At 35.8% G+C, this 18,388-nt stretch overlaps 1 pseudogene; it reads right to left on the bottom strand.

The window, feature by feature from the left end:
• Positions 1-4,493: 4,493 nt before the first annotated feature.
• On the bottom strand, positions 4,494-5,659 carry LOC129687202 (isocitrate dehydrogenase [NADP] cytoplasmic-like; annotated as a pseudogene).
• Between the last annotated feature and the right edge of the window lie 12,729 nt (positions 5,660-18,388).

Below are 18,388 nucleotides of genomic sequence, written 5' to 3'. Positions count from 1 at the left end.
CGTGACAAGCAGGCTTGCGGCACCAGCCAGGAGACCCAAAGCCCGCATTGCCGGGTTCTCTTCCGGATTCTGGCTGGGCAGCTGGGAGTGGACCCGACCACTTCCCGTGGGAGCCTCTCCTCACCTGGGAAACACTATAGATCGCTGTTGTTTTAGGGCCCAGAGTTCAGTCTCCTGGTCAACGAACGGAGTGTGTTGTCCTGCTTCTCAGACATGGTGTTCTCCCTGTGCCGCCATCTTGGCCCCTCCCCCTATTTTTTTAATTTTTTATTTAACTTTTATTAATTACACTTTATTCATTTTGTATCGCCCATAAGCCCCTCCCTCCTCCCCTCCCAGTCCCACCCTCCAGTCCTTTCTGCATGCATGCCCCTCCCCAAGTCCACTGATAGGGGAGGTCCTCCTCTCCTTCTTTCTGATCTTAGTCTATCTGTTCTAATCAGAAGTGGCTGCATTATTATTTAAAATAACAAAAGTTAGATAGCTTTTAAAAGTTAATAAAATATCTACAAAGTAACCAAACATTCTTTTAGATATCATTTCAGAAACTTTTAACTGTCTCATAAAACATTTACCAACTACACTTCCAATAGAGGGTTAATATATATATATATATATATATATATATATATATATATATAAAATAAAAATGACATTAAATAAAATGTCATTTTATTTTAATATATATAAAGAACTCAGATGACTAGACATCATAAACAAACAAAATAAAAATGTACAAACCAATTAAAAATTGGATACAGAATCTAAACAGAGAATTTTCAAAGGAGGGAACAAATGGATGAGAAGCATTTAGAGAACTCTTCAACATTTTTAGTTATCAGGACATTGCAAATCAAAACTACTTTGAGATTTCATCTTATACCAGTCAGCATGGCCAACATCAATAAAACAAATGACAGCTCGTGCAGGCAAGAATGTAGAGCAAGGGAAACAGTCACTGATGGTGAGAATGCAACCTTGTACAGCCACTATGGAATTCAGTGTGGTGTTTCCTCAGGAAGCTAGAAATAGATCTACCTCAAGGTTGTGTAGCTATTCTAATAAACAATCTAATATGGCATTATTATTACTAAATTAGTATTACTTATCATCCTCACTTTAATGAGCTAAATCCACTACATTAAAATGTTTAATTGTACCACAAAGCATTAAAGTATATCTAGGACTCATTTATTTCCTTTTTTTTCACTTTTAATTCTTTTTTTTTATTAATTACACTTTATTCATTTTGTATCCCCCCATACTTTAAAAATGTAAAAACATTACATTTTTAAAGTTTCATGCATGTGAGTATGCTTGCTTGTGTGTATGTGCACCATGTGTATGAAGGTGTCTAAGGAGGATAGAACAGGGCACCGTGTCCCATGGAACAAGTTAAGGCAGCTGTGAACCACCAGATAGGGGTTCAGAACTGAACCTGGGTCCTACACAAGATCAATGAGTATCATTGACCTCCATGCCATCTCTCTAGCGTCCTGAATACTATATTTTCAAGGACAGTACTGTAAGCATTAGGAGGGAACTAAAAATGGTATGAAAAGTCGCAAACACACAGAATCATTTGTTACTAGTATTTGCCAGTGAAAACAATATCCCAAGCCAGCCAAAGGTTGTACCAACTAAGTATCTGAGGGAAAGGCAGTTTATGGCAATAAGTTATGTGACTGAAGAAATGAGAAATTCAGTAAGAGTTAAATAATTAATTAAATTCAAAGAAAAAAGCACAAAACAAGGAAGTAGAAAATGGCAGCAAATATTAATCAAGGTTGACCAACATACAAACAGTGAAAGCTCAAGAAATTCATAAATGAAAAAAGAAAAAGAAATATCTCAAGAAAACTATCAAGGGACCTTAAATTATTTTCTCATTATAAGTTTGTAAAATTTACCCTGAAATGAGTATAGAAGTAGATACAGTCATAAATATAACTAAGAAATATCAAAGCAGTGTGTCTAAAACCCTAAAACTTTTATGAAGAAAAATAAAATCATTTATCCTATAACTCAAAATAGTTTCACAGTAATGAAATTATGGACATAAAAAAAACTGAAGCATTAGTTGCCTATTATTGCATGGCAAATTATGAGCATTTTTATTATAAAAATCCATTCTGAGTGAAGGTTTATATAAATATGTAATTCAAAAGAATTATGTGTATGATCATTTCAAAAATTATTAGAAATTCTCACAAACTAAAATTCAATTGAATGTTTTTATAAAAATCTAGAAATCAACTCAAATAACAATATTTAAAATAAAAGATTGTAGCATGAAACAATGTTGAGATATATTAATTTAATATCAACATGCCACAGAATAACGGTGGAAAATATTAAAAATTTTGTTTTATGTAACTTAAACAGTATGTTTCTTTAAGAGTAGACAATTTTGCATGTTCCATAAAAAACATCACAACTTCTGACACACACGACTCTGACCACAGCAGTGTTCTTTGGTGTTTTAAGGCATGAGAGCATTACTTTGTAAAGTGAGCGGATTGTGCTTTCAGAGCCAAATTTATAGCTAAGTTGTGCAGGACTCATTACATATTTGATTTTGAACAGCTTTGATTTGCATTTCTCTGATGGCTAAGGATATTGAGAATTTCTTTAAGTGTTTCTTAGCCATCCACAATTCCTTTGTTGTGATTTCTCAGTTTAGCTCTGTAGGATTATTTGATTTGCTGATGTTTAACCTCTTAATTTCTTTGTATATTTTAAATATCAGCCATCTGTCTGATGTAGGTTTGGTGAAGATCTTTTCCCAGTATGTAGGCTGCCATTTGTTCTATTGACAGTGTCCTTTGACTTATAGAAGCTTCTCAATTTCATGAGAACTCAATTATTAATTGTTGATCTCAGAGCCTGTGCTGTTGGTGATCAGAAAGCTGTCTCTTCTGCCAATGAGTTCCAGATGCTTCCCCACTTTGTCAGTAGGATTAACATAGTGAATATGGCCGTCCTGCCGAAAGCAATCTACAGGTTCAATGAAATTCCTGTTAAGATACCAACACAATTCTTTAAAGAACTTGAAAGAACAATTCTCAACTTCATATGGAAAAACAATAAACCCAATATTACCAAAGCAATCCTGTACAACAACAGATTGTCTGGAGGTCTCTCTATCCCTGATCTCAAGCTGTGCAACAGAGCAATAGTAATAAAAACTGCATGGTAATGACATAGAAACAGCATAGTGGATCAATGGAATTGAATAGAAGACCCAGAAATAAACCCACACACCTACAGATACTTGATTTTTGACAAAGATGCCAGAACCATACAATGGAAAAAAGACAGCATCTTCAACACATGGTGCTGAATGTCTACATGTAGAAAAATGCAAATAGATTCATATTTATCACCCTGCACAAAACTAAAGTCAACTTTGTCTTCTAATAGGTTTAGAATCTCTGGTTTTATGTCCAGGACTTTGATCCACTTGGACTTTAGTTTTGTGCAGGGTGGTAAGTACGGGTCTATTTGCAGCCTTCTACATGCTGACATCCAGCACCATTTTTTGAAGGTGTTTTCTTTTTTCCCTTGTATGTTTTTGGCTTCTTTGTTGAAAATCAAGTGCCTATAGGAATGTGGGTTTATTTCTAGGTCTTTAATTCAGTTCCATTGATTAATCAGTCTGTCTGTTTCTATGCCAATACCATGCAGTTTTTTATTAATATTGCTCTATAGAATAACTTGAGATCAGGGTTTCAGAAACCTTTTACTATCACTATTGGTTTTATAATTTCTACTTTCAATTACATGATCCATTTTAAGAAACTTGAATTAACATAATGATGTTTGGGACACTGGAGTTGAATCTGTGTACATGTTGAATTCAGCATGAAGAATGTTTGAGATAGGGGTTGTATATTTTCTGAATCAGAAGAAACTGACCTGGAGGATATGCTGAGATCACACTCTAAAGTTGACTGACTTGTGGCTACTGAGAAGACATGTCTTCATAAAGAACCACTGGCTGTTACACTACTTGAGAAACAGGTCATTGCAAATTCAGTCAAGAATACTGAGGTGAAAAGCAAATCTTTGGTTATCTGTTTAGATTTTAAATTTCACAAGTGAAAAAGAGATTTGCTGGGGAACCAAGTTAAAGAAGGTGATAACCACCAGAGCCAAACTGTAACTATTGCTCACCCTTGGCACACTTCTGATTTTGGTCATTTATGTTAGAGAAAAAGAAAAAGTGACAGTTAATGTGAACAGTTACTAATGTAACTCCTAGACCATAGCACACAACAAAATACAATTTGAAAAAAAAAATTTCCATGCCACATTCATTAAGATGGCAATAACTATATGAAAAATAAAAGTGCTATAAATGTATAAAAAGTTCAACTTTGTCTCCTAAACAAATTACAAAATAATTTTTTTGCTTTTATTCTTGAGCTTTACTTTAAAAAAATGTAAACCTGTGGACCTGTTTACCACAAAGATTTCTCCTAAGCCCAGGTTTAACCTTGAAGTTTGGCCTGAGCTACTTTAGCCTTCAAGTTATCTTCAAGATTGTCCATGAACTCTAACGTATTCAGAGCGTGGTACATTGGGTAAGACTTTAATGCAACCAGCCAACTTCTTAGTCATAAAGCTGGTCTCAGTGGTCTCAATGCAGACTTCTTCCAAAGCCTTTGCAAAGAAGCTGAACTCAGCATTGTCATCAAGATTTTCTCTGTGGGCTAAGCATTGGGACCAGGTAAAAATGGAAGTAATAAGGTTGGTGTATGTCTCCTGTCCTTTCTAGAACATCTGGACAAATCAGCCACATCATGCCAAGGGAGCCATAACCTTGGCCCATGGAGTCTGACTGTGTATCGCCATCATAGTTTTTACAGGCCCAGATGAAGCTTCCTCCAATTTCACAGCCTGGGCCACTGTGTCATCATGAGCCTGTACTCATGCCAGATCTTCTGAGCTTCAAACTGGAATATTGTGTTGCTTGCAATAGATCTCCTGAAAAAGGTCTTTGAAGCGTCTGACATACTTCTTCAGAATCATATTTTTGGTGCTGAGGTACAAAGACCCTTTGACAGAGCCATTTGAAAGGAACTGTGTACCAAACCTTCAATTGACTTGTCCTGGTTGTACATATTGTACATATTGCCCATGGCAACAGCACCACCTTCTTCCAAATTATGTACCGTGTATGTCACCTTTTGACTTCCACCTTCAGGTGTGCAGGTTATCTCTACTTTTCCAAGCCAGGGAACAACAAAAATAAGTTGCTCTGTATTGGTCTTTGTAAGCATGATGACCAATGATGATGGATTTTACCCAGCCTGTAACCAGCCATTAATATATTTGCAGATAATAGCTACCCTAAAGACTGCCCCCCAGAATAGTGGCAATTTGTGATTTCCACATTTGTTTAAGTTTGAACTCCTCAACCCTCTTCTCATTGGGGGTGATAGTAGCACACTTGATTCTGACTTGTATTTCTTTATAGCCTCTGCAGCATCCTTGGAGTCCAGATTATTGGTGGCATTACGATTCTCTGCTCCTACATCATAACTTTGCAGGTCCAGTACCTCATAGGGAAGAATAAGTTTTTCTTTAATCAATTCCCAAATGATTCCTGTCATTTCATCTCCACCACAGAACCACCATGGATTTTTCTGGACATTTTTACTTCAATAACCCAGCTCACAACCCTATTCACACAAGCTGTTCCAACTGGCCCCAGCTGGCTCATCATCCACCACAACCTTCGCGTTGAGGGACTGTTTTCTTAATCAAATAATTTTTAATCTGATATTAAGATGGGAAGCTATAACTTTAATCTGAAATTTGAGATGGGAAGATCCAGCTTTGCTCTAGGCCATACCTTTGATAAGCCTCCTATATAAAGAAAATAAAAGAAGGAAGCTTGCTCTTTTGCCTGCTAGTCCTCCCTCTCCCTGGAAGGTTCATTCCTTCACTGCCATTACAGTCTACTTCTTCAGGACTCTGGCATATACTGAAGTCCAGCTGAGACATTCAACCTCGTGAACTGAGCATCTACTGGACCCGTGGACTTTTCATTATTAGATAGTCAGTGTTGGATTAGCTGGACTGCTGGCCTGTAATCCAGCCTATTAAATTATATATATTACTCTAGAGAACCCTTACTCAAAAAAGTAGTAATGAAAGATTTCTATTGAAACCTTGAATACTTGGGTGTCAGTTTTCAAGCAATGTGCTAGAACAATGGGTTGGTTACTCTTATATAATATGAGACCCAAACTGAAAAAGAAATTGTTCTATAAAAATCCCAAGACATAGAGATTGGGGAAAAAAAATCTCAACATGTTCATGTCACAAAGGAAACTAATATGGGGGAAGTCACTATGTGCAGGGAATCTTATGAAACAAGGGGAAATAGAAAGACCTATAGGGGACTGGAGCTCCACAAGGAGAACAACAGAACCAAAAATTCTGGGCACAGGGGTCTTTTCTGAGACTGGTATTCTAACCAAGGGCCATTCGTGTAGTTAACCTAGAACCCCTGCACAGATGTAGCCTACGGCAGCTCAGTGTCCAAGTGGGTTCCCTAGAAAGGGAACAGGTACTGTCTCTGACATGAACTCAGTGACTGACTCTTTGATCACCTTCCCCTGATGGGGAGCAATCTTACCAGGCTACAGAGGAAGACAATGCAGCCAGCCATGATGAGACCTGATAGACTAGGGTCAGATGGAAGGGGAGGAGGACCTCCCCTATCAGTGGACTAGGGAAGGAGAAGGGAGGAGAAGAGGGAGGAAGGATGAGTTTGGGAGGGATGAGAAAGGGAGCAACAGCTGGAATACAAAGTGAATAAATTGTAACAAATAATTTTTAAAAATTAAAAAAAAGAAAGACAAAGACAAAGAAAAGCCAAGACTGTGGTTGACTAACCTTTATCTAAAGAGATTTAGGCATATAATTTATATAATCTCAATGGAAGATAGAAATAGAAATGAGGAAAATCTGTGTAAAGCCTTTCTGTTTTATGGCACATATCCCTGGATATCAGGAAACACAAGAAGTTTTGAGACTACAGTGTAAATAGAAACAACCAAAAGCTTACAGAGTGTTTAAAATATCTGAGGTACCAAGTTCTAGCTCATCAATACAGGAAAGAGAATTTCTGAGATGCTAGAGAAAGCAGATACCAAAGCAATGACTGTGCAGATACTTTTTTGAGCAAAGATAAAGTCCATCTGCTGTTTTTCATGAAAACTGAACAATGTCAGGGTTGCTCAACAGCTTTGTGCAAATAATAAGCATTTATTTATCCACAAATAAAATGGTTCAAGACAACAAAATAAATATTAATATATGGTATGGTCCAAATAGTACTAGTTTTTACAAAATTTAAATAATTTAATAGTAAGAATTGATTTTTACAAAATTGTACTAGAATAATGTTGGAAAGTAAAAATGCTGGCCAATAACTTGAGTTCTGTTTGTTGTACACATGCGATAAAGTCATGTTCTATAGTGTAAGGTCAAAAGATAACTTCTGAAAACAAAGAAGCTGAAACCAAAAATAAAACTAGAAAAGCAAATGAGAGCATTGTTATCATCATTATAACAGTGTTATCTAAAGAGAAAGCTAAACACTACAAGATGGCTGATAAACATGGATTGTGGCTACCTTTGTGGAATAGAAATTGAACCCAAGAGTAAAAATTACACTAGTTTGGTGTTTGGTTTTCTGTTTGTTTTCTTGTAAGTTTTGCATAAGAATAGGACCATCCCTACTATATACATGCATGACTTTCATAGAAGTAAACAAGAATTTTCCTGGTTGCTTTATGGAAAACAGATTTAAGTATATAGAGAAGCTAACAACCACATATGAGCAGGATATGACAGCATAAAGAAGTCTACGGCAGAAATGAAAAAGAATACAGACTGCACCTGAAAACTGAAGAATAACAAGCTGTTATTGTTGACAAGGGATTACATGATTAAGACTCTTAACTAATATTAAAATTATGTGGTATATCTAGGACTTGAGGAAAGTCCTTATTGTTATAGAAGTATATTGTAAAATCTCTGAATTTTTCAGGAATATATTTCATATACATTTCTGTATAAGTGCATGAGATTCAGAAGAAAAGAATTTTGTTCTGAAAATACATTGAAAAAATTTCTAAAATTTTGTGGAAGAAATTTCATATACACATTCATATATATATATATATGTACATAAATGTATATATATGAGATTCAGAAGGGAGTGTAGGATTAGAGCATTATGGAAACAAAAAAAAATAAGCCTATAATAAAAATAATGGAAGTCTCAATGATATCAAACACCAATTAAATATAGATTTAATATTCAAAGTGTCTACTATATTAAGCCACAAATCATTGCTTATTTGCCAAGAAGTGTTTTAATGGAATGATAGATGAAAATGAAAGAAAAAAAATGGAACTCTTACCTCTACAGGAAGCTACACAACTGATTTGTCTCTAAGAGGCATGCATGTAGATTAAGCTCTCTCTGGGGGGGATTATGTAGTTTAGGAACCAGTTATCTTACAATAGAAATACCACATTGTGATCAAGTACTAATGAAGAACATTAGGAAGAGACGTGCATGAGTAGGAAGTTCCCAGTGGTGTTGAAAGAGTAAGAGTAGATTAGACTTGAGAGAAAAAATATATCGCCTTTTGTAACAAGAAGAATTGAAGAACTGATACACAGACAGACATGGTTATGCATATAAAGAATATAAAAGAATCCTCTCTTTAAAAAAAAGAATCCCCTCTTTAAAAAAAAAGAATCCCCTCTTGTATTCTTTTAACAACATATAAGAAGGAATTAATACTGCAAAAATACAGCATACAAAGATACATGGAAAACCTTAGTGACATGTGAGCTATGATTTTTATACACCTGAGGCCCTGCCTAAGACTCATGGTCATAAATACCTAAGGAGAACATGTAAAGGACTGATGATTAAGGACAAGTAAAATGGGTTAAATAACCTTTGTATGTTTTCCTTTAATATGTGACACATTTTTCTTGAGATAGAAAAAGAAGGCAAAATGTAGGGTATCACCCTCCACATCTTGATAAAATTTTTGTAGGCATTCTGGATTTAACTAGATCTATATATTTGACTCAAAATCAGCCATCCAGTTTCCACTTTATATTCTTTTTATTTGAGGAAAGAATTTTCACAAGCGTCTATCGCTAAAGTGGGAGTGAGGCTGGGAGCTGTGGCTGCCTAGAAATGGCTATGGGGTGGCAGCACAGTGGCAGAAAGAGGCAGATAGGCAGGGGAGAGAAGACTGGGAGTTGAATCCAACATGGATAACACAAGAAGTCTTGATCCCAGAAAGGCTAAGCAGTTTCCTAGAGGATGTTAAATTCTGATGTTCCTCAGTGAATTTATTGATATCTTTAATGTAACTTACTTAATGGCTCAGAACAAAAGCAATTGCCATGCAGCGCATGAGGACCTAAGTGCAAGTCTTCAGAAAGCATATGAAGCCAGGCTCAGCACTGTTCCCATGGTAAGATGGCAGACAGATGCAAGAATCCAGAAGCTCACAGACTAGCTATTTCAGAAAATGCATGGCTGGCAACAGAGAGATTGTGTCTCAAGTTAGAAGCCAAGTGCAGACCCACGGCTGTCCTCTGACCCCCACAGAAGTGGCATTAAACATGTGTGCCCACGCTTACCTGTGTAAACATGTACACACACTCAGACACAGACACACACGCACATGCCTTTCTATGTCATGTGGCAAAACATCCCAGGTAAGAAAATCAGGTGATTTGTACCTTTGTTATGTCTATTTTAATGAATATTATGTTGATGCTTACATCAATGGTAAGAGTTGACATAAAATTATCTGAATCCATAATACATGTGATTTAAATAAATGTAGTTACCCATACCAAGAAATGAGGACCACTTACTTCTAGTAGATTAAAATAATGAAGGATTTGTGAAAAAATATCACATATATACTTAAAAAAAACTTTTCCTGTCACTATTTCAAGGAGTGTGCAGATAATCTTTCTCAGTGTTCTCCACTGCTGACAGCTGTGCATTAAAATATCTCTTAGATGTGTGCTCTATTTATCTAAAAGACAGCGCTCTACTTGTCATTTGACATTTAAAGTAACTGAGAGTCAATCAGGAGTTTTAATTAGAAATGTTACCTGAACCCATGCTATCCTCTGCTCAGCTGTGAACAGTAATTTCTTTGTGTACCTAAATGATAAATTGAAAAGAAAATTGCAAAGCAATCCAAAAACAGATGTGGATTGCCATGTTTCACGCGAGGCGTAATTACTTAGATTACATATACTAAGAGTTCTAAGAGGCTGATAATGGACACATGAATATTAATGAAAATGAGAAAACACCATTCTTCATAAAATAATACTATAAATAATATAGGACTCCAGGGGAAAATGAGACATTGGGGTCTTTTAAAAGGTTTTGTGAGCACTGGCATTCAAATGGATGCCGGAGAGAATACATGATAAAAACGCTTCTGAAATAGAGCAGCCTTTTGGCAATGCACTGTTGCACCAATCATTAATTATGTAATTTACTCACCAAAAGAATTTTTAATTGTTACTTATTTTTATAATACATGAAATTATAGCAAAGGTTCATAAATAATATTGTCAAATTAATATTTGATGCAATTAAACAGGAATTTCTATTAAAATAATAGTTCAGGTTTCAATTACAAAGATAATTCTACTCAACTCAAAATGAATCCTCTTCTCCCTAATCTCTACATATATTAATACTTTGATTTTTCAATGATTCATATAATCATCTTTGTGTTGCTATGACAAATTATCCAAGGAAATGATTTAAAATAAGGAACGTTTATTTGTACCTACAGTTGAGAACTTTAGTCTATGATGAATTTGCTTGCTTCTGAGAACAGATTGAGGCGCAGGCAGGAAACATGTGGTCCAGCAAAACTGCTCACCTACCCAAAGGCAGGAGGTAAGTATAGAGTTAGAAGGAAGAAGCAAAGAGAAACACAGAGATACAAGTGCAAAGACAGAGACAGAGATGTGGTGGTACAGTACACTGGGACAGAGATTAAATACACCCTTCAAATGCCATGCCAAAAAAAAAAATGAGTCTGTATAGGTTATGAATTTAGGAGAAATTTTATTACCATTATTCTGCTAAAGGAATATATCAATAAAATTACTCTTGGTGACATCCTTCTACACCTATGTCAGTTGTCAATCAATCACTATAATAGAAAAGTTTCTTCTTTCAGTAGATTGGGACTTAAAACTGGACAATGAGAGAGTAAGAGACTTTGAAGCACTAAGTCCTAAGTGGGATGAGACCATCAACCCCTCAAGGTTCAGGCATCTATGTGAAAGAAGAGCCAGAAAGATTGTAAAAGAATCTTTTTTACGAAAATAAAAATAATTTATTTTTTCTCCTGGGAATGAAATAAATATCTATTTTACAAAAATAAAAATGTGCAACAGATATTTCACTTTGGCTATGAAAAGAGAAGGTGTTATTGCAAGTTTTGCTCTGCCTTCCTTTTTATTTTTTAAACAACTTTTTATTTTTTCCTCTTAGTTACAGTTTATTAACTTTGTATCCCAGCTGTAGCCAGCTCCCTCATTCCCTCCTAATTCCACCCTCCCTCCCTTATCTCTTCCCTATCCCTTTTCAAGTCCACTGATAAGAGAGATCCTCCTCCACTTCCATCTGACCCTAGCCTATCAGGTTTCTTCAGCACAGGCTTTAAGAGCAACAAACAATAAATGGGACCTCATGGAACTGAAAAGCTTCTGTAAAGCAAAAGACTGTCGTCAGTCAAATGACAGTCCACAGACTGGGAAAGGATCTTAACCAACCCTATATCTGACAGAGGGCTGATATCCAGAATATATAAAGAACTAAAGAAGTTAAAAAGCAACAAATCAAGCAATCTTATTAAAAAAATGGGGTACAGAGCTAAAGAGAGAATTCTCAATAGAGGAAAATCGAATGGCACAGAAATACTTAAACAGATGCTCAATGTCCTTAGCCTTCAGAGAAATGCAAATCAAACGACCCTGAGATTTCACCTTACATCCATTAGAATGGCTAAGATAAAAATTAAAGTGACAACATATGCTGGAGAGGATGTGGAGAAAGGGGAACCCTCCTCCATTGCTGGTGGAAATGTAAACTTGTACAACCACTTTGGAAATCAATCTGGTGCTTTCTCAGACAACTAGGAATAGTGCTTCCTCAAGATCCAGCTATACCATTCCTATGCATGTATCCAAAAGTTGCTCTGCCTACCTAATCCATATTTGCTCCCTTAGTGATTTTTTATTTCCTAGACAGTCAGGTGGAAATTTTCCATGCCAAATTTAGTGATGTCCTGTTCCCCCACTCCCAAAAAACTGATTCTTGTTCTTAACAAGATCCTTTCTTTCCCAAATCTGAATCTTTGCAGATTCAGAAACTCATACACAACTTCCATCAAGATTAATAACTTGGCAGTCTATTCCATGATCTCTGAAAATCAACACCTAGTTCAGTAATGCCAGGACTGATTCACTCTCAGCCCTTATTCTTAATAAATAAATAAACAATCTTAGGCCATCTAGATTTTCACAAAGGAAGCTAATAAATATCACTTACTCTTTAATACCTTCTAAACACACTGGTAGCTTTCCTGGCTAAACTACATCAGCTTCAAAAACAACAACAACAAAAAAAGCCTTATTAAAACTTGATGGTTGAAGTCTTTCTCACTGGACTCTGTCTTTACCCTGATGAAATGCAGAAACTGCTGGCAGAAGAGCATGACTGAGGGAAGCTACTCCACTTATGTTGACAAGCATAGGGTAGAAAGAGGAAGAGAGGAAGGCAGCAAGAAGAGGAGGAAAGATGTAGAAGAGAGAAGAGGGGGTTACCAGTTCCCAACCCACCCTTGGAGATCACTACTCAGCAACTTACTTTCTCTGGTAGTCTCCATCCCCTAAGGTTTCTGCCACTTTCCTACAGTGCCATACCAAGAACCAAGCCTTCCCACAGGAGCCTTCAGGTAGACACAGACTATAACACACTGTAACATAATTTTCTATCCCATTTACAGACACATCTGGATTGTTTTCTCATAGTAACAAGCAGAAGACATATCAAAGCCCATGAACTCTTAGCTTCCTTGTTGAGACATGGAGGACTTTCATTATTTCTGATCCTCAATAGACATTCTTTGCCAGCCTTATCTCTAAGTTTTCAATAGGATGAACTACTCTCTTCCAGATCATATCCAATACTCCTTTGTCTGTTTCTTCTAGTAAAAGCTTAGTAAACTGAGTACACCTGGACAGCATGCCAATTTACATAAAAATTGTAGATATATTTCCCCTCAACAAGGTCTGGCTCTGACATTTCAAAGGAGAAATTTGATAGTCAAAGTTTCTTAAAAATTCCTTGGAGAAATAGTCTTGACTGATAAGGCTTATATATTAACTTCAATGATAAGAAAACTTCAGAGATATATAACGTATGTGAACATAATGATTAAGTATGTTAACACTTTAAAAATACAATATCATCATTACGATATTATCAGGCACTAGCTACATTTCTTTACATCTTTACATAATTTTGTCATCATGACAGCACTATGAAATGTGTGATAGATGTCAAAACTGGGGCAGCTTAAAAGGTAACATTATGTACCATACACAATAGATTACTCAACTAAAAATAAAAAAGAGAACCTGAGAAGTTTTACAGTCTCTGTTTTAAGAGGTGGAGCTCTGCTGAACTCCGTGAATGGAACAGAGTACTTCAAAATAAATAGAAGACATTATTCATAATATCATCATTCTTGTTTGGCAACATGGATAACAAGAAGTTGGTACATATTATTTTAATAATTTAAACTTGTTTGAAGTTTAATATTTGTATTTCCTTAGCTCAAACCCATCAGAGAACTTGATCATCTTTTAGAGAATAAAACCACTGAAAAATATGATATATGGCTCTTCCTTATAATAAATAAAATTGTAATTATAGTAGGCCAGTTGTTGATGATCAGTTGGCTTTTTAAAATAAGAGCACATGCTGCAGAATATAGATATTAAATACTCTTTTGTAGTGGACTTTCAGCCATCTCTTCCCAAGCTGGAACTGGATTATTCGCTAGATATTCAGAGAAAATAACCTGCAAGTCAAAGACAATTTGTGCAGATAGAAGAGGTGAAAATGAGTAACTTTCCAGTTCCAAAATGAAATTACACAAAATTACAGGAGAATATTCTTACCATGTATTGACTTAAAAAAAAAAACCTAGAAAATAAGGACCTTTTAATCTTTCTTTCCAGTCTCTTGTATGAAATCTATAAGATATTATGAATTTATATTTAAAGATATAAAGATTTGAGAGTATAAATTGTTTGGCATATAATGTTACTCAAAAGCAATTTTACTTATCAAAACAGTATTTTCCTCATATTACACCAAAGATGTGATGCAATTCAAATATAGCTTTTAGAAGGCAATGACAAACTGATTTTTTAAAAATCAGCAAGTGACAGATCAAAGGAAGTTCAGAAAACAAAGAATAAAGTGAACAATCCAGTTTCATAAAACATGTTGGCAGATAATAAATACAGATCAGCTAGTATAGTATAATAATGTCCTCAAATAAACAACAATAGCAATGGGTTGAAAAGGCTAGATTGAATAGAAGCCTGCTTGTGTAGATGAAGTGATTTTATATTAAGATAGAAATCACAAAATGAGAATTATTTGGTAAATAGGTTTGAAACAACTACCTTACAAATTTACAAAGATCAATTGATACTTTATTTCATACATCAAATTCAATTTAAATTGAATTACTCATCTGATATTTGAAAGATTATTCTGTTGCAACTGTGAAAAATGAACTGTATAAAGTCAGAGAGAAAACTACTATTTGGGAGAATAATAAGTAGACCAATGAGAAATAAGGAACAAAAAGACGAAATGGACTCTAGGGAAATGGAACTACAATGAAAAGCAAACCTGAAATACCAGATTTAAAGCTTCAGGTGATGAATGCAAGGAGGTGTTGTTCTTTGACAAAGTTTAGACCAGGTGAAGAAGGTTAGCATGAGATAGACACACGATGCTAGGGCCAGAATTCAGAATAATACTCCAAATACCAGATATATTGAATAAAAATTGAGAGTGTAGAATTCTGTTTCTAATGAAGTTGAAATTATAGGAGTCTTAAATAATTACATAAGGAGGATGTAAATGAGAAAGAAATCAAGCTCAGAGTCTCAAGATTATTAAGTATTATGTACAAGAAAACAGGTAAGAGTTGAGGAAAATGATTAGTGTTTATTGTCAACTTGGCAGAACCTAGAACCACCTTAGAGATGGGTCCCCCGTGCCTATGGGGATAACCTTCATTGTGTTAATTGGCCTGACAAGCACCATCCCAACTGTGGGTAGCACAATTCCTAGGCAGGGGATCCTAGCGTGCATAAAATGGAGAGAGCAAGCTGGTCATTAGCATGCATTCTGTTTTATAGTTGTGAATGTGATATAACCAAGTGAGTGCGAATGTGCTTCAAGCTCTTACCCCTATAGTTTTCCCATCATAGTTGACTGTACCCTTGAACTGTGAGCCAGAATGAATTCCTTGTCCTTTAAGTTATTCTAGCCAAAATTTTGCCCCAGATGCAGATGGGAAACTCGAATATGCAATAAAAATCACAACAAGTGAATCACCTTCTCTAAAGTGGATGAGTGGGAGACATTAGACAGCTGAGAATAGAGAATTTCCGAAAAGAATAGAAGGGAGAGTCATGCTACATGCCATTCAGAAGTGGGAAAGGAAAAGAAATTGGGGAAAATGAAATAGAAGAGAGATTAAATTAAGTCACACTCTACTAAGAAAAACAAGAAAAAGTGGACCTTGAAATGTTTATTTGGATATCTAGACGTTAGTTAGTATGTGGATATAGAAAGAAAGTTCTTTATAAGTAAAAGGATTTAAGTTTAATATATATATAAACATATATATATATATAAAGATATATATGTATATATATATATATATATATCTTTTTATTAGTTTTTGTATCTTTTTTGTTTTTTAATTCTTTATTAATTACACTTTATTCACTTTGTATCACCGCTGTGGTTCCTTCCCTCCTCTCATCTCAATCCCTCCCTTCCTCCCCCCTCTGAACGTATGTCCCTCCTCAAGTTCACTGATAGGGAAGGACTTCTTTTCCTTCCTTCTGATCATAGTCTATCAGGTCTCATCAGGAGTGACTGCATTGTCTTCTTTTGTGGCCTTGTAAGGCTGCTCCCCCCTCAGGGGGAGGTGATCAAAGAGCAGGCCAATCAGATTATGTCAGAGACAGTCCCTGTTCCTATTACTATGGAACCCATTTGACACTGAAATGCCATGGGCTACATCTGTGCAGGGGTCCTAGGTTATCTCCATGCATGGTCCTTGGTTGGAGTATCAGTCTCAGGAAATACCCCTGTGCTCAGATTTGTTTGTTCTGTTGCTCTCCTTGTGGGGTTCCTGTCCTCTCCAGATCTTACTATTTCCCACTTCTTTCATAAGATTCTCTGCACTCTGCCCAAAGGTTGCCCATAAGTCTCAGCATCTGCTTTGATTGTCTGCAGGGCAGAGCCTTTCAGAGGTCCTCTGTGTCAGGTTCCTGACTTGTTCCCTCTTTTCTCCTTCTTCTGATGTCCATCCTCTTTGCCTTTCTGAATAGGGATTGAGCATTTTAGCAAGAGTCCTCCCTCTTGATTAGTTTCTTTAGGTGTACAGATTTTAGTAGGTTTATCCTATATTATATGTCTGTATGAGTGAGTATATTCCGTGTGTGTGTTTCTGCTTCTGAGATAGCTCACTCAGGATGATCTTTTCCAATTTCCACCATTGCCTGCAAATTTCATGATATCCTTGTTTTTTTACTGCTGAGTAATATTCCATTGTGTAAATGTACCACGATTTCTGTATCCATTCCTGCATTGAGGGACATCTGGGTTGTTTCCAGATTCTGGCTATTACAAATAAATCTGCTACAAACATGGTTGAGCAAATGTCCTTATTGTGTACTTGAGCAACTTTTGGGTATATGCCTGCAGGTTCTACTGAGGATTTAAGTTTTTAGAAAATTCGCAATTTATTTGAAAATTGTTCACTTACAACATACTTATTCAAACATGCAAGCTGAATGTTAATGGTAGCTAACTGGAAGTCAGTTTAAGTTTTACTATACAATATTATATGTGCTTTTGAGTATGTCACTGTATATTAAAATTTACTTACATTCAAATTTCATTGCATTGTACTTGCGGATTTTTTCTTATAAAATACACTGAGTAGTCTGCTTCTATGTCCTTGGTAGGAAAAGCAAGCATTGCTCTAGTTACTTTTAAAAAATTGAACCATCTTAGATTCAGACAGTTATAGTATATAGCAGAAACATATGCAATGATATTACCTAAGATGGACTCAGTTGTTCAGGAGATAACAAATAAGCTACAGAAGAACTGAGAGCCGATACACACACACACACACACACACAAAAAAAAAAAAAAAAAAAAAACATAATCATATGCACAATATTTTCTCTTCATAAATAGCAAAATTATAAAATTAAAGATGAATAAAATACATGCATTATATATCAATATAAACTTGTTAAAGATATCATTAATGACCACATACAAAATTTTATAAAGAATAAAGTTTTCATAAATACAAAGTCTGTTTTGTTAGGCAAGAGGTAATTGATCAAACTTTGCCTGGGGTTTCTTTTTTTCTTTTGTTTTACACAAAACATCATGGGAACAAATTTTGGAAAACAAAGATGCTTTGTTATTATGTAGGGTTTGGGGAAAGAAATGAATTGATGTAAGGGAAGGGAGAACCGATGACAAACCAAAGTTACAACTCCACCAAAGTCAAACTTGGCGAACTAATGAGTTTATTGGGTGCTTTCAGGTAAGCAGAAGATTCAAAGATTCACTGAAAAGCCCACCCTAGCCTGGAGACCATTCTAGTCTGGAGACCAGACTTGGTGGAGACAATTCTCCTGCAGCAGCCAGCCCATACAGCACTTTCTAACATTGTTAAAAATAGCCATGAAGGGGTCGACTTCTAGTTCAGTTCCAGCTTTACTTCTCCATGCCATGCAATTAAAGCATTCACTACATTCAGCAGCTAAGCAGCTTATATCTCAGCAGCTAAGTCTGGTGTACAAACAACAGCATTGGCAACAGCCTTCCATTAAGAACCTCCATTAGCAAAAACTCATAGGATGACAGTCCATACCTCATACTTGTATGTTTTACCCCTAAACTTTCTGCCTCCAAAAGAAGCCTTCTTTCTACTCATACATT

Source organism: Psammomys obesus, unplaced genomic scaffold (genome assembly GCF_907164565.1).
Source record: "Psammomys obesus unplaced genomic scaffold, mPsaObe1.curated_primary_1811, whole genome shotgun sequence".
Taxonomy (NCBI): Eukaryota; Metazoa; Chordata; class Mammalia; order Rodentia; family Muridae; genus Psammomys; species Psammomys obesus.
The sequence above is the reverse complement of the archived record's forward strand: the minus strand, read 5'-3'. Positions and strand labels throughout refer to the sequence as shown.